Source organism: Arachis hypogaea, chromosome 17 (genome assembly GCF_003086295.3).
Source record: "Arachis hypogaea cultivar Tifrunner chromosome 17, arahy.Tifrunner.gnm2.J5K5, whole genome shotgun sequence".
NCBI classification, from domain to species: Eukaryota; Viridiplantae; Streptophyta; class Magnoliopsida; order Fabales; family Fabaceae; genus Arachis; species Arachis hypogaea.
The window spans coordinates 95,087,213-95,108,566 of record NC_092052.1 but is presented as its reverse complement, the minus strand read 5'-3'; the positions used below and the strand labels follow the sequence as shown (position 1 = coordinate 95,108,566).

Here is a 21,354-nt window from a genome sequence, read left to right as displayed (position 1 = left end):
TATCTAATCACTAACACGAATCCCTTTGAACTAAGTGGGTTGCAACTCGTGAACAGATCTAGCATTCGAACTTGTTTGACTTTCCCTTACCTAGTAAAGGATAATTAAACAGAACAGCCATTAATTATAAATTAATCTCGAGATCGTTCCATCGATAATAGAGATTCCAACTAATCAACTCCCAGTCAAGGCTTTTATTCATATTATTTAAATTTCCTCTTTTTAATTTTCCCTCTACTTAACTCAACTTCTTGGCACATCTGATTAATAAAATAGCACACTTTTCTGCAACTCGTTGGGAGACGACCTGGGACTCCAACTCCCAGTAATTTTTAATTTAAACTCTCTGTGACATATTTCTAAATTGATAGGCCGATTTTTGGTGAGTTAAGAACTATACTTGCAACGTAACTATTTTAATAATTTTTAATTCACCAAATTCTGCGCCTCATCAATTTTTGGCGCCGTTGCCGGGGAGTTGCAATAGAGTGCTAAAGTTATTAATTAAAATTTATTTATTTGCATTTTTTTTTATTTTGCTACTATGAGCTGCATGTTTCTTCCGTCAAATGACGCGTTCACTTCCTGATTCGTGCTTGCTAATATTCGATCCTGAAATTGAAAGGACTATTTCACGAATAAGGCGAGAACAGCATCGGTTAGTCCGCTCTGAGGGCAGATTTGAAAGTGAACTTAAGGAAGAAACCAGCCCCCGTTCTACTGATTCGGTTGTTTTACGTGCAGAAGACATGGCAGCTAGGAGAGTTACCATCTAGGAGGAAGGAGCCCCTGATTTTACAATGCAACCGTTTCAAGCGCATCATCCAGCAGTAGCTACAAATTTTGAAATAAAGACCGCACTGCTAAACTTGATGCCCAAGTTTCATGGCCTACCTGCTCAAGAGCCTATCAAGCAATTGAGAGATTTCCAGGCAGCCTGTTCTACTGTCAGGCGTGATGGTACTGATGAAACTTCAATTTTGCTGAAAGCTTTTCCGTTTTCTCTCGAGGGAAAAGCAAGAGAGTGGTACTACACTCAACCTCTGGTAAATGTATCCAACTGGGATACACTTAAAAAGGAGTTTTTGGAGAAATTCTTTCCACCTAAAGTTACTGATAAACTGAGTAAGGATATTTCCAAAATTGTTCAGGATGACAATGAGACTCTCTTTGAATACTGGGAGCGCTTCAATAATCTTCTGGAAGCATACCCCCACCACAGGATTGACAAGATAGTGTTACTTAGCTATATCACACAGGGCATGAGGCCCCAAGATAAGACCACATTGGAAAGTGCAAGCAATGGGTCTATGAAGAAGTACAAGACCACTGATGAGGCTTGGCAATTGATCAGTGTTTTAGCTGAATCCACTAGGAACCACAGGCAAAAGCAAGGCCGTTCGAAAGCCGTTGCAGAAGTATCCTCTAATAGAGAGACTGCTGCTCTAGCTCAGAGTATATGTGAGATGACTAACTTGCTGAAGCAGATGCAATTGAATCAACAACAAGCTCAGCAAGCTCAACCTCCTCCACCACAGCAAAACCAACAACTAGTCCTACAAAGAATTTTCGGAATCTGTGCTGATTATAGCCATTACACTGATGAATGCCCGCAGCTCCAACAAGAAGACAACATGGTGGCATCCACTCATAACTGCTATGACCACCCCAACCAAGGGTACAATCAAAGTGGAAATAATAACCATGGATGGCAGGACAATTCTAACCAGAATTGGAGGGACAACAATAACAGAGGAGGCAGAGATAATCAGGGAAATCAGAGGTGGAATAATAACAACAACAGGTAGTAGAATCAACCTTACAGAGCACCTCACCTGAGGCAAAACCAAGGACCACAGAACAATCAACAGCAGACATCTCAATTTACTCATTCTTCTTTATCTCCTAATGAAGAGCTACTACAATCTTTTGAGCGAAGACAACAGACCATGGAAAATAACATGAATAGTATTAACGCCAGTCTGAATGGTCTCACCTCTACTTTGCAAGCTCTTATGTCACAGCTTGGATCAACGCAAAATTCCAGTAACCAACCTTCAAGCTCCACTAGAATCCCCTCTCAACCATTACCCAATCCAAAGGGAGGCATTAATGCCATCACCCTAAGGTCTGGAACCACACTGCAGGAGAGGAGTCAGGAAGAACCAAGCCCACCAGAACACACCTCAGCTGAAGAGGTAGTAGAAATAGAAGATGTTGAAGAGGAAGAGGACATACAGGACATAGCTGAAGAAGAAATAGCTCAACCACAGGAGGAAGCACCAAAAGGCACAGACACCACAGAAGACACCACTCCTATTCCATTTCCACAACTTGCAAGGAAGCCCAGGAAGCAGCTGGAACCTGACCCCAAAATGGTAGAAATATTCAAAAAGGTTGAGGTAATTGTTCCTCTTTTTGATGTTATTCAGCAGGTACCTAAATATGCAAAGTTTCTAAAAGACTTATGTATCTATAAAGACAAAATTAATGAATTAGAAACTATTCGTTTGGGTAGATCTATATCTGCTTTAATGGGAGGATTACCTGAAAAATGTAGTGATCCAGGTCCTTGTATAGTTAGCTGTACTATTGGTGGTGTAGTAATTTATGATTGCATGTGTGATTTAGGAGCATGTGTCAGTATAATGCCTTTGTCTATATATGATATTTTGAGGCTCCCTCCCTTAAAAAGGTCGGCAGCTCGTTTTGTGTTAGCAGATAAAAGCATTATTACAGTGGCTGGAGTTGCTGAAGATGTTTTGGTGAAAATTAAGGGGCTTACATTTCCCACTGATTTTTATATCTTGGAGATGTCCCATAATAATTCAGATAAGCCATCATCAATCCTACTTGGAAGACCATTCCTGAAGACATCAAAATTCAAATTGGATGCTTTTTCAGGAACATACTCCTTTGAAATAGATGGCCGCATAGTAATCTTCAATCTGAATGGAATCATTGACAACCCCCCAGAAGATTATTCTATCTTCCAGTGTGATGTCATAGATGAAAGTGTAGCTGAAGTTCACAAGGAAGAGTTTGAAGAGAGACACACTGGAAAAAGTCCAAGTGTGGGGACCCTTTTAACTGACAATGAGGGCACTTCGCCATTTTCACAAGCTCCAAATAATCTAGAGCCTGCCCATGATCAAAAGTTAGAATTGAAACCCCTCCTTCCACATCTCAAATATGCTTATCTTGAAGATGAGCAGAGGTTTCCCGTTATCATTGCAAGGGAACTTACTTCTCAACAAGAAGAGCAGTTACTTGATGTGCTGAGGAAGCATAAGAAGGCAATTGGGTGGAGCTTGGCAGACATAGTAGGCATCAACCCTCAAGTATGTGAGCACAGAATATTTTTAGAAGAGGGAGCAAGACCTGTCCGTCAACCTCAAAGAACATTGAATCCCACCATCTTGGAAGTTGTCAAAAAGGAAGTGACCAGACTATTGGAAGCCGGTATCATATATCCCATTTCAGACAGTGAATGGGTAAGCCCAGTACAAGTGGTGCCCAAGAATGAGTATGGAGAGCTCATAGCAACTAGAGTTCAGAATGTTTGGAGAGTCTGCATTGATTACAGGCGTCTCAACTAAGCTACCCGTAAGGATCACTACCCACTTCCATTCATTGATCAAATGCTGAATCGCCTGTCAGGTAAATCACATTATTGCTTTTTAGATGGTTACACAGGTTATTTCCAGATTCATATAGCTCCTGAGGATCAGGAAAAGACTACTTTTACATGTCCTTTTGGGACTTATGCTTACAAGAGAATGCCCTTTGGCTTGTGCAATGCACCAGCTACTTTCCTAAGGTGCATGATGAGTTTTTTCTTCGATCTTATTGAGGACTATATGGAAGTTTTTATGGACGATTTTAGCGTTTATGGTGATTCTTTTAGCCTTTGCTTAGATGGATTATCTAGAGTATTAGATAGATGTGTTAATACAAACCTTGTATTGAAGTTCAAAAAATGTCACTTTATGGTAAAACAAGGGATTGTATTAGGACATGTGGTATCCAATAATGGCATTTCTGTAGACCCAGCAAAGGTGAATGTTATTTCTAGTCTACCTTACCCCTCTTCTGTGAGGGAAGTCTGTTTGTTCCTTGGCCATGCAGGTTTTTACAGGAGATTTATTAAGGACTTTAGTAAGGTCGCACTTCCCTTATCCAGATTACTGCAGAAGGATATTGAGTTCGAGTTCAGTGAGGATTGCAAACAAGCGTTTGATAAGCTGAAGACTGCTCTGACTCAAGCTCCAATTGTGAGAGGACCAGACTGGAGCCAGCCGTTTGAAATCATGTGTGATGCTTCCAATCATGCAGTAGGAGCAGCGCTGGCTCAGTATGAAAGTAAGGATCCTTTCGTTATTGCTTATGCGTCTAAGACTTTAGACACTGCCCAGTCCAATTATACTACTACTGAGAAAGAGCTTCTTGCTATTGTTTTTGCTCCGGATAAATTTCGGGCTTATTTACTTGGTACTAGAGTAGTAGTGTATTTGGACCATGCAGCTTTAAAGTATCTATTAGCTAAAGAGGAGTCCAAACCAAGACTTATACGTTGGATACTGCTGTTACAAGAATTTGATTTAGAAATAAAGGATATGAGTGGTAATCAAAATTTAGTGGCAGATCACCTGAGTCGCCTTGAGCATATTAAGGATGATTCTACTCCTATAGATGATAATTTTCCTTTTGATAACCTGCAAGCAGTATCTGAGGTAGTCCCTTGGTATGCACCTGTTGCTAATTATTTAGTTAGCCGCACATTTCCTCCAAATTTTTCTAAGCATCAAAGAGACAAGCTGAAAAGCGAGTCTAAATATTATATATGGGATGACCCATATTTATGGAAATATGGTGCTGATCAAGTAATTAGACGTTGTGTACCTCAATCAGAATTCCAGTCCATTTTAGAGGCTTGTCACTCATCTGAGAGTGGAGGACATTTTGGCCCTCAAAGAACAGCTAGAAAGATCTTAGACTGTGGATTCTGGTGGCCTACTCTTTTTAGAGACGCTGCCGAGTTTTGTAAATCTTGTCTCCCATGCCAGAAATTTGGTAATATATCCGGGAGGGATGAGATACCTCAACAAATTATGCTTTTCTGTGAAATTTTTGATGTTTGGGGCATTGACTTCATGGGTCCATTTCCAAATTCTAATGGATATTTTTATATATTGTTAGCTGTGGATTATGTTTCCAAATGGGTGGAAGCAATTCCTACCCGCACTGATGATGCTAACACTGTTGTTTCCTTTGTGAGAAACCATATTATATGTCGCTTCGGATCACCACGAGCAATCGTGAGCAATCAAGGCACCCATTTTTGTAACAGGAGACTGACATGATTAATGAAGAAGCATGGGATAATTCATAAAGTTGCAACAGCTTACCATCCCCAAACTAATGGGCAAGCCGAGGTGTCAAACAGAGAAATTAAGTGTATCTTGCAAAAGACAGTAAAGCCTCATAGAAAAGACTGGAGCACCAGGCTACAAGATGCACTCTGGGCATATAGAATAGCATACAAGACACCCATTGGGATGAGCCCTTTCCGCTTGGTTTATGGAAAAGCTTGTCATCTCCCAGTTGAAGTAGAACACAGAGCTTTTTGGGCAGTTAAGGAGTGCAACACGGGAATTGAAAAAGCCGGAGCTGAAAGGAAGTTGCAACTGCAGGAACTGGAGAGCCTTCGCCTAGAAGCTTATGAAAACTCCAGAATATACAAGGAAAAGATGAAGGCTGTACATGATCAAAACATCAAGAAGAAGGAGTTCCAACCTGGGGATTTAGTCCTCCTTTACAAATCTCGACTAAGGCTCATGCCAGGCAAGTTGAGATCACGATGGGAAGGTCCATACAGAGTAGAGAAGGCCGAACCGTACGGAGTTTATCACCTAAGCCATCCTTCAAGCTCTAAACTTATTAAGGTTAATGGACAACGCCTGAAGCTATACCATGGCGAGAAGGTACAGAGAAACAAGGAGCTTAAGATCTTCCTCTTGGAAGATCCCCACATAGCAGAATATTGAGCTAGTGGAGCGTCCAACTTACGGACGTTAAAGCAAAGTGCTAGGTGGGAGACAACCCACCAAGGTATGATCGTTCTTTTCTTTATTTTTAGTTTTTCCTATTCAATAACTCTTCTCTTTCGTAGTACTTTCGTGCATCTACATTTACACGTAAAAAAAAAAATTTCGCTACACGACGCGATCGCATCAGCGACGCGTCCGCATCACAGGGAGAGTAAAGAAAAATAAAAATGAACAGAAAGTTACGCTGGAGTGTGGCTGGAGGCGTGCCAATGGCACAAATCAACCCACGCGACCGCGTCGCTGATGCGTTCACGTCGCATGGGAATCATGGCCTCCCACGCGACTGCATGCCCCACGCGGCCGCGTGCCCTGAGTTTTCGACGTAAAAGGGTGAACAATGAAATATTGTGCGAGAGTGATGCTGGATTGGTGCTGGAGGCACAATCCTTATCACGCGACCGCGTCGCCGACGCGGCCGCGTCATCCATTTTCAGACGCACACTCACGCGATCGCGTGACCCACGCGATCGCGCCACCCTAATTTTGGCAACTAAATTAATTTGAACAGAGAGTTGTGCTGGTGCGAGGCTGCACTCGCGCCATAAGCATAATATGGGTCACGCAACCGCGTAACCGACGCGATCGCGTCACCTTACTTGAAGCACATTCATGCAAACGCGTGCCTCACGCGGCCGCGTTGCGTGCGCCGCACAGCTCAACCAAAAATTACCACATATCTTATCTTTCTCTCCTCCAAATCCTAGTTTTTCTTTCCCCCCCCCCCCTTATTTCTTCCTTCCCCCTTCCATCTCACCTTTTACTCTCTATCTCTCTCACCTCTATTAACAAGGTTTTATTTTCTTCTTCCCTCCTTCTTTTTCCATCATTCTTATTATTTTATATGTATCTTCTTTTCTTTTCTTTTTCTTTTCACTATTCATATTTTCCTTCTTTTTTCTTTTCTTTTTTACATGGTGTCAGAAATTTTTTAGTCATCATCCCTCATTATATGCTTGTGGATTGTTGCAAATTGTTTGACAATTATTTTTATTCTATTTAAGGGATTGCTTGCATGTTCCCCTTCATATTTTCTATACCTTTTTCACCATGCATTCTATATGTTTGTGGAAAAGCTCAAATGGCATTATGTACTTCTCTATGTTGTTATACTATTCAATGCTTGCTTTTCACAACTTTCCTTTACTATTATTTTAATTGAATTTAATTGTCAATACAAATGTGATGGTTTGTTACAAAGTATTGCTTGGTCTATGCTACTCATGCCCTTTGCCAGCATGCCAATAAACACCTTGCATTCACTTGTCTTTACATGCACTAGCTATTTCCCATTGTTGGCTTTTCACATGTACTCGCGAGCATGTGATAATGTCAGTATATCTTAATGTGCATCCATCACCCTCTTTTCCGTTTCCTTCCTTGCTGTATATCTTTTTGAATTTAATTTACTTTCTCTTCCCTTCTTTCAGGATGGCCACCAAGAAAGGAAAAGAGAAAGCTACTTCCAAACCACCAGTAAGAAGAGGAACTAAAAGAGCATTAGTGGCAGAGCCCTCTTCAACCGCAGTCAAGCCCTCAACAAAAAGAGTTAAGAGGATAATAAAGGTTGATAAAAAGGAGAAAGCCTTCCCAGCAAAGGACACTGCGTGATTTCCCAATCGCTACTGTGAGCAGATGTTCCCTATCCTGGCAGAAAGAAACTATAACAATGAATACCTTCTTATACTCCCGTCCAACATTGCTACCTTTGTTGAGCCGCAAATTGAATGAAGACAATGGGATTTCCTACGGAGACAGCCGAGGCAGGTCAATCTTTCTTGGGTAGTTGAGTTCTACTCTAACTTCTACATGCCAACCCTGCAGTCTGTTTATGTCCGGCAGAAGCAAGTCCCTATCACAGAAGAGGCCATTTAGTAAGCTCTGAGTCTTCCCCCTATTCCAGAAGGAATGGACGCCTTCCAAGAAGCCGCACTTAAGCGCCAGAGGTACCAATTTGACTGGGACTCTGTTCTCGAAGTTATCGCATTACCTAGCAGCCGTTGGATCTACAGATACCACCGTACCCGCCCTAAGAGAATCTTGGCTTCAGCGCTTACCTTGGAGGCTCATGTATGGGCACAGATCATGTCCCATTACATCTTTCCGAGCACTCATGAGTCCTCCTTCACTGCAGACATGGCCGTTCTACTATGGTGCATCCTTACAGACCAACCTCTGAATATCTCAAGACATATCCGGAATGCTATGGGACACGTACAAATTGCGGGCAACTTACCTTTCCCTACCTTAGTCTCAGATCTTGTCTCAGTAGCCGGAGTCTCCTACAGAGCTGGGGACACCAAAGCCGTGCTTCCACGGGATGATCAGTATGTCCTTAACGGGAAATACCTCAGACTTCCAGCAGCCACTACAAGTCTTCCTACTGCTCCAGTTGAAGATAATCCTTCTTCAACACCACAAGCACCTACAACTGATGAATTACTCCATCAGATAATCGAAAGGTTAGATCGGCAAGAACACAAAACTAAGTTGAGAGAGTGCCGTAACGAGCGCCGATTCAAACACCTCAAGGAGCTACTTAAGGGACACTTCAGGGACTCAGATACCCCGAACTCCACTTTTTTTACCAGCACAGGGAGCCACTTCAGGGACTGTGGAGACACTGCCACCAGCCCACCCCTGTTCCTGACAGACGGCACCGAGGACGGTGCAAAGCCTTAAGTGTGGGGAGGTCGGTCGGTACCTGACTTCCGGAAGTAATTTCTTTTCCCCAGCACCAATAATTAGGATACTTTAGTGAGATTTTCTTTCTTTTATAGAATAGAATAAATTGCATAGGTTAAGATAGTTGCATGCATGTTCTACTTGATTGAAAAGACATTAAGTTTCTTTTAAGACTCTATCTTTGGAACAAAATTTCACTAATTTTTCAAATTTTTTTTTGATAAATTTGCTTGAGTTGTATTTGGAACATGATATTTGAGCTAAAGAACACACAACCTGTGAGGATTTGAGCCTTTATGCATGGTTACATTATTTAACCATAATTATTTCATTCTTGTGTGTTTACTTCTCTATGATTGTAATCTATATTTTGTTTTATCTTATATGTCCAATATTTATTATATTTACATGCTTGCACATGATTGAGGCCATTATTTGTTTAAACTCACTTATCCAAATTAAGCCTACCCCTTTTCAATTTCCTTTGTTAACCACTTTGAGCCTTTAAATCCCATTTGTTCTATATTTTACCACATTACTAACCTTAAGCTGAAAAACAATTGTATATTCCAAATTGAATCTTTGGTTAGCTTAAGATAGAATTGTGTGTGCTAGTTAAGTATGGGAAATTGTGGGAACAAAAGTTGTTAAGGGAATGTCTCATGAGAATTTAATGGAAATTTGGATACCTACTCATGTGAAACTATAAGAATTAAAAATCTATGTGCATTGATAAGCTATATATATATATATATATATATATATATATATATATATATATATTTATATTTATATAAATAAATAAAGGGGACAAAAATTAACCCAATGTTAAATTCAGAATTCAAAGATCAATGCACATATGATAGAATCAAATATAAAGTTGACACATGAGTATGGATTGAAAAAGGGAATTTTGGGTAGCTAGGTATGAACTTTAAGATTACATTAAAAATATATAGGTTGGGTTGAAGCTTGGGTTAATTAAAGATTCAATTTATTAGCTCACTTGACCAAATGTATACCCCTACCTGTACCTTAACCCCATTACAACCTTGAAAAGACCTCATGATGTTTGCATTGGTATATTAACTGTTGTTGATTGGTTAGGAGAAGAACAAAAGTTAGAAAGCATGATTAGAGAAGGATAGAGTGATTACCCTATACACTAGAGATTAGAGCGTACATACATTATCAGTGAGGGTTCAATGCTTGAATTTTCATGTTCCCTACTTTCATGAGCTATCTTCTAGCACTTTTATCTGTTTTATTGTATAATGATAGAATTAGTGGAATTTGATTTGTAATTGTTTTGAAGAGCTTATTTACTTTTGATCAAGTGAGCAAGAATCATATAGTTGCATTTATATATATATATATAGGCTTGCATTGCATTTCATGAGTTTCGACATGTTTATATATATATATATATATATATATATATATATATATATATATATATATATATATATATAGGCTTGCATTGCATTTCATGAGTTTCTACATGTTCATACTTATTTCCTTATCTCCTTCAATTAAGCATGAGGACATGCAAATGTTTAAGTGTGGGGAGGTTGATAAACCACTATTTTATGGTTTATATTGTGTTTAATTGTGTGGTTTTATCATGATCCTTACCCACTTATTCATTAAATTAGCATGAAATTATAATTCCTTCCTGAATTTATAACATGTTTGAAAACTGCCTCCTAGAGACTTTAATTATGTATTTTTAATTCTCCTTTATTCCATTCGATGCCGTGATCTGTGTGTTGAGTGTTTCAGACTTTATAGGGCATGAACGAGTTGGAGATTGGAAAGGAAGCTAGCAAAAATGGAAGGAACACAAGAAGTAAGGAGATAACCAGCGAGAAGTGACGCGGTCACATGGCTCACGCGACCACGCGAAGGAGAGCAAATCGCAGTGACGCGGCCGCGCGGATTGGAAAATCTCAGGCGACGCGGTAGCGTGGACGACGCGAACGCGTGGCAAGGAAAAGTGCGAATGACGCGTCCGCATGGATGACGCGATCGCATGACATGTGCGATCTGCATAATCTGCAGAATTCGCTGGGGGCGATTTTGGACCTTATTTCGACCCAGTTTTTGGCCCGGAACAGCAGACTAAAGCCAGAGAATATGCAGAAACAAAAGACAACATTTATTCTACACAGTTTATAGTTTTAGATCTAGTTTTTCCTCCTCTATGTTTTTCTCTCTAGGTTTTAGAATTTTAATTTTGGGAATTGATCTTAGCATTGGAACATTGAGAAGAGTTATTTCCTCATCAAGACCTCATCATTCTAGTTCGTTCTCTTAACTTGGTTTTATTCTTCCATGTTCTTTGCTTTGTTCAATTTTGTCATTTGAATACTTTCATGATTATTTGATACAAGGATTATTTCTTCCATTTTAATTTATTTTTCCATTCCAATAATCATGTCTTCTTTTAATTCCCTTTCATGTGTTATGGATTTATTATTTACAATGAGCGAGTAGTTCCCCCACTTGATAGGGAGTTGATTGAAAGGAACTCTTGGGTTGGAAGGATTGAAAGAAAAATTGTAATTGGGTTAAATGTTGGATTGTTATCTAATCACTAACACCAATCCCTTTGAACTAAGTGGGTTGCAACTCGTGAACAGATCTAGCATTCCAACTTGTTTGACTTTCCCTTACCTAGTAAAGGATAATTAAACAGAACAGCCATTAATTATAAATTAATCTCGAGATCGTTCCATCGATAATATAGATTCCAACTAATCAACTCCCAGTCAAGGCTTTTATTCATATTATTTAAATTTCCTCTTTTTAATTTTCCCTCTACTTAACTCAACTTCTTGGAACATCTGATTAATAAAATAGCACACTTTTCTGCAACTCATTGGGAGATGACCTGGGACTCCAACTCCCAGTAGTTTTTAATTTAAACTCTCTGTGACATATTTCTAAATTGATAGGCAGATTTTTGGTGAGTTAAGAACTATACTTGCAACGTAACTATTTTAATAATTTTTAATTCACCAACTTCTGCGCCTCATCATTTCTGCTGCCTTATTTTATTTTGCACTTTATCTTTGAGATCATTTTGGGATTACTGTATATATTTGTCATTGTAGATACCTTTATTTTGGTTGTTGCACACTTTTATTATATATATAGGTATATTGCATCTTAGTTTTTTATTGTGATTAGAAAAATATTTTGGATTGTAAAACTTAGTAGACCCTTTTTGTATAAGAAATGTGTTTTGATTGAAATAGGGGTAAACTAGAGAAATTTTTTTTTTAAATTTTCTAAATCACAACATTGCATTAGAATAAGCCTAGTCAATATGATGAAAATTTCCAAGAATTTCATTTCTAAGGCACCACCCCAATTGGTTGAAATTTTTTTTAGAACTTGCTTAAATTATACACCTTGTGGATCATGTTTTGAGCAAAGAACATAAGCATGTGAGATTTGAGCCTAATTGTGTGGCTACATCATATAGCAACTTATTTTCATTCTTGTGTGCATCATTCTCTTTCTATGATTGTAATATTTGATTTGTTTAATTCTATATGTCCATTATTCTATGTATACATGCAATTACATAATTGAGGCCATTGTTCAAATAGCTCACTTACCCAAATAGCTAACCTTTTATCTTCCATTGTTAACCAATTTTGAGCCTATGCTTAACCCAATTGCTCTTAATTATAGCACATTACAAGCCTAAGTGAAAAATAATAAATGTCTCTTGTTTGGATCTTTGATTAACTTAGGCTAGTAAGAGTGCTCATCATTAGATTTTGGGAAAGTCGGTTACATTGGGTAGAGATAAAAGTGTGTTTATGTTTTTGTTGAAAAATCTTGGAAATTAGGTATATACTCATGTTTTAATCATATGTAAACCATATGCATTGATGTTCTTGTATATATTTTAGCTTTCAAAAAAAATATTGAAATTAGAAAAAGAATTGCAATAAAAAGGGGACAAAAATGCCCCAAGGTTCAAAGTTTAATAATGATCGATGCATGTGTGTGGTGATCTAAAGGAAATGCATGAGTGTGTGAAAAAGTGAAGAATGGATAGCTAGGTTTGTTTAGAATTGTATAGGTTGTCATAGGTTAGGTGGGAAGTTTAAGTTAATCAAAGATTCAAATCTCTAGCTCACTTAACCATATGCATCCTACCTTGACCCTAGCCCCATTACAACCTATGGGAAAGCCCTCATGATATTTGTATGTATGCATAAAGTAATTGTTGATTGTTGGATGAAAAAAAAATCTTGGAAAGCATGATTAATTAGGGGAGAATTGAGTGAATCAACCCCATACACTTGAGTGCCTAGAGTGGATACATATCCGGTGAGGGTTCGATCGCTCAATTACATGTTTCCACCCATGATCATCTTTTCTTGCAAGCTTGTAAGATCTTTCAATGATTCAATCCAATTGTGGTTTCGTTGATTGCTAATGCCTTAGCCCCTGTGCTTGCATATGTATTCTTGGATATTGATTTATTTTGACTAAGCCATTGCATTCATGTAAATAGGTTACATATAGATAGATTGCAGTTAGTTAGTTTGCATTGAATAAATGTTGATACCCTTTGCTTCTTTCTTAATTTTAGCATGAGGACATGCTTGGTTTAAGTGTGGGGAGATTTGATAAACCCCGATTTCATGGTTTATCTTGTGCTTATTTTGGGGAATTTTATCACCTTTTTCCACATTTATTCAATGAAATAGCATGGTTTTGTAATTCTCCCTTGAATTGTGCTTAAGTGTAAAAACATGCTTTTTAGGCCCTTAAATTGGTGATTTTGATTCACTTTAATTCCATTCGATTCCTTGATGTGTTTGTTAAGTGATTTCAGGTTCATAAGGCAAGTATTGGACGGAAGAAATCAGGAAAAAAGCATACAAAGTGGAGAATGCATGAAGAAACAAAGATTGGTGATGCATCAATGGGCGTGCAAGCATACAAGGCACGCACGCGCAGAAGTGATTTCACATAAGGACGCGCACGCGCGAAAGTGGTATTACATAGAGACACGCACGCGTACATGCCGCGTCCGCACGGATGAAGAAATATGCAAATCAACGCGCACGCGCACATGGCGCGTACGCGCCGATACTCTCACGTAACCCACTTAAAGGCAAAACGCTGCGGGCGATTTCTGAGCTGCCCAGGCCCAAATCCAACTTGTTTCTAAGTGTATTTCATGCAGAATTGAAGTTCAAGCAAAGGGGGAGCAATTAGTTTAGCCAACATGAGCCTTTAGATAGTTTTCTAGAGAGAGAAGCTCCCTCTTCTGTCTAGAATTAGGTTAGGGTTAGATTAAATTGTTGTAGATCCATGTTTAATTCCTTTCTTTCATCTTGCTTCTTTTATAATTTCTCACGTCTATGACTTGATCTCTTTAGTTGTAATGTTAATTTCTCATTTCGCTCTCTTTTTTTATTATAACTCATGATGGATTTGGTTTACAATTAATGCAAATTAATGTTGATGTTTCTTTCATGTTGATTTTGCTTGCTATTGTTAAGTTCTTGTTTATGGTAGTCATGGTTTTCCTTAATTTTAGCAATTTATGATGTTTACTTTTATTGCACATTAGGTGTTTGATATAATGCCTCCTATAATTTTTGAGTAGTTCTCTTGACCTTTGGCTTAAGCTAATGGGATTGAGTGATCTTGAGTCCTTGGGTTTTGTTGAATTAGCAATTTTAGAACCCTTGTGGATCAATTTGATAACCATTGACTCTAACCTACTACTAAGTCAATTAGTAGCTAGGTTGGGACTTATGGATTGATGTTGATCAAGCCATTTGACGTACTCCAAGCCTAGGAGTAGATATTATGTACTTAAGGCTTTAGAGAATAGACCTAATGAGCTCAGTTCCGCATGATTACCAATGCTTGAATTGTTGACAAGGATAGTGATCTCAATTACCTAAGTCTTAGCCAAGAGTCATTTACCTTGCTTCATTTAATTGCTTGTTTGAATTATTTTCCTTGCCATTTATATTATTGCCCTCTTATCAATCAAACCCCCTTTTTACCCCTTCATAGCTAATAATTGACCACTTCATTGCTATTCTCGTGAGACGATCCGAAGTCTAAATACTTTGGTTAATTCTTATTTGGGGTTTGTACATGTGACAACTCAAATTTTTTATTTGAGAATTGTTTGTTTGTTTGGAGCTATGCTTACAACGAAGTTATTATTTCTACTAGAGAAATTCTAGACCGACACGGCAAATTCTCATCAATTAGGGCTCGCACGTGATTTTTAAGTGAAGACGTGCCCAGCAAATTCACAGAAGCTGTAGGGTCCAGTTGGAACTGATTATGGCGCCAAAACCCATAAGAAGACCAAGGGATGAGGGGATTCTGATTGATTCACTCTTTTTTAGATATTTTCTAGTTAGTTTTTGGAAGTTACATTTTGTAAAGAGAGAAACTCTAGCTTCTCTGTAGGGTTTTGCTTCTCAAATTAGAATTTTTCTTGCATCCATTGGTGAGATCTATTGTCAATTGAATTCTACATTACTACAAGTTGTAGATCTAGATTCTCCTACTCTCAATTTAGTTCTTGTTGTTCAAGTTACTTGTGGATCTTAGCTTTTGGATGTTGTTACTTCTATTTCCATTAATACATTGAGGTAATTTCATGTTCCTAGTTGTCAATTGTTGATTGTTGTTAATATCTTGTAGGGTATATCTTTGATTGCAAGTTTACTCTCAATTTTACAATGCCTTTCTTTCTTGCTCTCCAAGTGTTTGAGAAAATGCCAACTTTATCTATGGAGTAGATTTTTCATACTTGGCTTAGGGATTGAGATATTGGAGACACTTGAATTATCAATGTCCTTTGTTGATTATCAATTGGAGATTGCTAATTGGTTTGAATGTCACTAAAGTTAGACTTCCCTATGGTTAGACTAGGACTTGTGAACTCAAATTGATTACTTTCACTTGACTTTCCTTAATACTAGAGGTTAACTAAGTGAAGCAATAACTAATTGTGATCACAATTAATAGAGATGATGATGATGGGAAGTCCAATCCTCACTTCTAGCCAAGGCCTTTATATTGCTTGATTCTCATTCACATTATTGGCTTGTTCCTCTCTTGTATGAAACTCCAAACAGCACTACACTTTCTAACCAACAACGTACATCTTAGAGCACTCCTAGGGAGAACGATTCGGGAGTCATACTCTCGGTTATTGATTTTAGATTGTTTGATGTGGAATTACGTGTCAGTTTAGACTATACTATGATTAGATTTATTGATAAATTCTACACCGGTATAAAATCATTCATCAGTCACCGCTTGGAGCAAAGGTCTAATGGCAAATAACTTGGGCACAACCACAGTTGCCTACACTCTAACTGAAGGCCAGTCAAACAACAGGCCTCCCTTCTTCAACGGGAAGAACTATACCTACTGGAAAGAGAGGAAGCGAATCTTCATCCAATCCATTGATTACAACATATTGAAGATCGTTGTAAGCAGCCCCAAAATTCCAACAAAAACAAGTGCTGATGGAATGGTGACTCCAAAAGAAGAAACTGAATGGAATGCAGATGATAAGAAGAAAGTGGAGCTGAACGTTAAAGCCATCAACCTTCTACACTGTGCTATTAGTTTTGAAGAGTATCGAAAGGTGTCAAGATACAAGATAGCCAAAGAAATTTTGGAGAAACTCCAGGTTACACACAAAGGCACCAAGCAAGTAAAAGAAACAAGGATTGATATACTGTGAAAAAAATACGAGATGTTTAATATAAAGGATGGAGAAAGTATTGATGAAATGTTTGAGAGATTCTCAATCATAATCAACAGCCTCGATGCTATGGGTACAACCTACTCGGAACAAACCCAAGTGAGAAAAATCCTTAGAAGCCTCACAAAGGAATGGGAAACAAAGGCCACTGTCCTAGCTGAGAGTAATAACCTAAGTCCCATAACCTATGATGAGCTGAGAATGAAACTCCTTCCCTATGAAACCACAAACACAAACCCAGACTCAAAGAAAAAGGGAATAGCCCTTAAGTCAAGAGTTGAATCAAAAGAAAGTGTGTCCAGTGGCAGTTTTTCAGATGATGAACTTGTGTTTTTTGCTAGGAGACTTAGAAGGCTAATGAGGAACAAAGGCAAGTACAAGGGTTCAAGCTTAAAGGAGTACAAGAAAGACATGAGTAAAGTGATTTGCCACTATTACAAGGAGGCTGGGCATCTCAAGTACAATTGTCCGAAACTAAAAAAGGAGGATAAAGGAAAGAAAGAAAAGAAAAGAGTGCTCATAGCATCTTGGGAGGATCTTGAGAACGACTTGGATGAGAAAGAAGACTCCGAATGCGAAGCTCAAATCTGTTACATGGCTGGTGAAGATCAACTTGATGAGGTAAATTACTATGACTTGTCCATTGATGACCTACGTGTTATCATAGATGATCTCACTTTAAATTCTGAAAAATTGTTGATCAAATACAATAAGTGCAAATCTGAAAAAGAAATGCTGAAAGATGAAAATGATTTTTTGAAAGAAAAGGTGAAGGAAACTAAATGTGCTTTGGGTATTATTGAAGAAAATAGATTTCTAAAATCTGAACTTGAAAACTAAAAGGAAAGCACATTGTGGATTCTTCTCAAGAGCTCATTGCTGAAAACAAAAGATTAAATGAAATGATCAAGAATGAATAGTAATTTAGCAAAGTTTGCTCATGTTCAAGAAACTTGGACAAACTACTTGCAAATTAAAGATCGACGTTTGAAAATCTGGTTTAGGATATGTGACAAAAAATGATGCAGTTTTTAATAACTCCACAAAATCCATGGCCTCTTCCTCAAAAACAATATCAATTATCAACAAATCTAGTTTGGGACTTCTTCCCACCAATGAAGAGATATTTGAAAATTCTTGTTTTGGGAAATTGAATCATCTTCAAGAACTGATCCGATACCAAACATGGCGGGTCTGGGCTATATTTCAACCAATGAGGTTACCTTCAAAAATCCATCTTTTCAAAAAAGAATCTCATCTTCAAAAGGCCTAAATACTTTCAAAAATTATGGTTTGAATGCCTTTACAAAAAGGAACATTAACAACAAAAATAACTGTGTTAAAAGAAATGCACATCTTCTAAAAATAAAAAAAACTCAAGTCCTTAATCATTTTTAGCATCGAAATTCAAATCAATTTCAGCAACATGCATCAAGAAATAGTTGCTTTAATTGTAAGAAAACTGGTTACTCTTACTTACAATGCTTCATTGAAAAAAAAGTAGGAAACCAAACTTACAATGTTGTTTGTGACTTTAATGCACTTGGGCAACCAAGGTGGATTAACTTCAAAGGATCCAAATTAATTTGGATACCTAAGGTTGATTGAATCATATACAAATTTGCCTAGCATCAAAGAAAAAGAAAGATATGTGGTACTTGGATAGTGGGTGCTCTAGGCACATGACTGGAAGGTCCACTTTCTTCATCAAATTAAACAACTATGATGGAGGTTTTGTGACCTTGGAGATGATGGAAAAGGTAAAATTGTTACTGTTGAAATAGGTAATGATCACTCTACTTTCATTAGTGATGTCTTTTTGGTTAATGGTTTAAGGCATAATCTTTTGAGTATAAGTCAATTGTGACCTGGGCTATTTGGTGACTTTCAAAGATTGGAGTACTGTGTTGTGAATGGAAAGACCAATGATGTAATGTTTATTGCTAAGTATTGTGATAATGTGTATGGACTTACACTTGATGAACTAAAGGATCAAAATGTAGCTTGTTTTCACTCTAAAGGATTTGAAAATTGGCTATGGCATAAGAGATTGGGCCATGCTAGCATGTTTCAAATAAACAAGCTTGTTAAGAAAGAATTAGCAAGAGGTCTTCCTTTGATAAAATTCGACAAAGACATCACTTGTGATGCTTGTCAAATGGAAAAACAAACAAAGAATTCATTTAAATCAAAGGAAGACATCTCCACTAATAGACCATTGGAATTGATACATATTGATTTATTTGGTCCAACAAGAACTCAGAGCTTAGGTGGTAAACATGTTGGTTTAGTAATAGTGGATGACTACATTAGATTTGGTTGGGTTTTATTTCTTGCACACAAAAATGAAGCCTTTTGGCTTTGAAACTTTTAGCAAGAAAGTTCAAAATGAAAAGGATTTAAAGATCTCCTCAATAAGAAGTGATCATGGAATTGAATTTTAAAATCAATTATTTGAATCTTTTGTGAGGAATTTAGGATATCACACAAATTCTTTTATCCAAGGACACCACAAAAAACTAGTGTTGTGGAAAGAAGAAATAGAAGTATTGAAGAAATGACAAGAGCCATGCTTTGTGAAAGTAATGTTCCAAAATTCCTTTGGACTAAAGCAGTTAACACAACTTGCCACATTTTGAATACAACCATCATAAGGAAATTTTTGAAGAAAACACATTATGAACTTTGGAAAGGTCACCCACCAAACTTAAATTACTTGCATATCTTTGGATGCAAATGTTTTGTTCAAAATAACAAAGATAATTTGGAAAATTTTGATCCAAAGGCATATGAGTGTTAATCATCAAGATGCTAGAATAATTGAGGAGTCCATACATGTTACATTTTGTGACACTAAATTGGTTCGAAGAATTTTGGAAGATTGTGATGCAGGTAACCAGGGTCAAAAGGATGATGAAAAAGGCCAAAATCATGAGAGTAAAAATTCTGAACAAAATGAATCTGAAACTGCAGTTGCAGAAAATCCTGTAGGAGACAATTTTGTTTTGTCCATGAATCTGGTGATCATCCTGAAACCAAAAGTTCATTGAATCCCTCAGTAATCGATTCTGTTACTAAGTCCACAAGACCTCGTAAGTGGAGATTCCTCAAGAACTATCCTTACGAATTCGTCATTGGGGATGTTTCACAAGGTGTCAAAACTCATTCCTCCACTAGAAAGAAAATGAAGAAACAAACATTGCTTTTCTCTCTCAAATGGAGCCTCAAAACATCAAGGAAGCTCTTGATGACCATCCTGGGTAAAAGCAATGGAGGAAGAGCTTCATGAGTTTGAAAAGAACAAAGTTTGGATATTAGTTCCAAAGCCATGTGACAAGAAGTGACAGGCACCAAGTGGATATTTCGGAACAAGTTGGGTGAGGATGGAAGCATTGCTAGAAATAAAGCAAGATTGGTGGCACAAGGATACAGCCAGAAGAGGGAATAGATTTTGATGAATCCTTTGCTTATGTCGCCCAAATGGAAGCCATAAGACTTCTTCTTGTTTATGCTGCTTATTTGGTTTCAAATTTTATAAAATGGATGTGAATGTTATTCTTAAATGCTGTGATAGATAGAGAAGTGTATGTGGCATAGCCACCTGGTTTTGAAAATAAGGAATTTCCTAACCATGTTTTCGAACTTTCTAAAGCTCTCTATGGATTAAGACAAGCTCCTAGGGCGTTGGTATGAGAGACTTAGTTTTTTTCTTTTGAAAAATGGCTTTCAAAGAGGCACCACAGACACTACTCTATTTATAAGAATTCAAATGATTCTTTCATTCTAGTCCAAATTTGTGTTGGTGACATTATTTTTGGATCAGTAAATGAATCCTTTGTACTGAATTTGGAAAACTCATGACAAGTAAATTTGACATGGTATGATGGGTGAACTTAATTTTTTCCTTGGGCTTCAAATTAAGCAACGGAAAATGGTATTTTCATTAATCAAGAAAAGTATGCCAAGAACTATTATGAAATTTGGTATGGAAAATGCTAAACCCATGGAACTCCCATGCACCCTAATTCAAAATTAGAAAAGGGTGAAGCTGAGAAATGTAGATGAGACTAAGTATAGTGGAATGATTGGCTCTCTTTGTACTTAACTTCCTCTAGATCTGATATTGTGCAAAGTGTTGGAATGTGTTTTGATCCAATCTAAACCTAAAGAGTCACACTTTCAGCAGTTAAGATCATTAATATGTTCATTGCCATCCAATTTTAGCTTTGTACCCTAAGATTGATATTTTTGCAGTTGGTTACTATCATTTATCGAGATAAAGTGGATAGAAGAGTACATCAGCATATGCTCTCAATCCTAACGTTGGTCAAGCAAAAGCAGTCCACAGTAGCCTATCCACTGCAGAGGTTATTATAGCTACTTCCTCTTGTTTTCTCAGCTATTGGTTGAAAACCAACTTGCTGATTAAAATTAAATGCTGAAAATATTCCTTTTGTATAATATGAGTGCCATTAAATTTCTAAAAATCCAGTCTTGCACTCTAGAACTAAACTTATGAAGTGATATTTCACTCAATAAGGGAACATGTTCAGAAGGGAATATTAGCATTCAATTCTTAAATCAGAGGACCAATTAGCAATATTTTCACCAAACCTCTAGCTGAAGACAGATTTTGCATGCTTAGACTAATCTAGAATTATTAGTCATGATCATTTTTGCGCATTGCTGATGGGTTTGTTGAAGTTTTGTCTCACATGAAGGTATGAGACAATTTTGGGCAATGAAGAATTGTCTCTTTGAACTTCGTTTCTGGGCCTCTAA

The 21,354-nt window shown here is 37.6% G+C and overlaps 1 non-coding gene across 1 annotated transcript; it reads right to left on the bottom strand.

The window, feature by feature from the left end:
* Window positions 1–1,118: 1,118 nt before the first annotated feature.
* Window positions 1,119–1,225, bottom strand: LOC112767868 (small nucleolar RNA R71). The gene has a single exon (XR_003185309.1). It is a non-coding gene; the product is annotated as a small nucleolar RNA R71 (small nucleolar RNA).
* Between the last annotated feature and the right edge of the window lie 20,129 nt (window positions 1,226–21,354).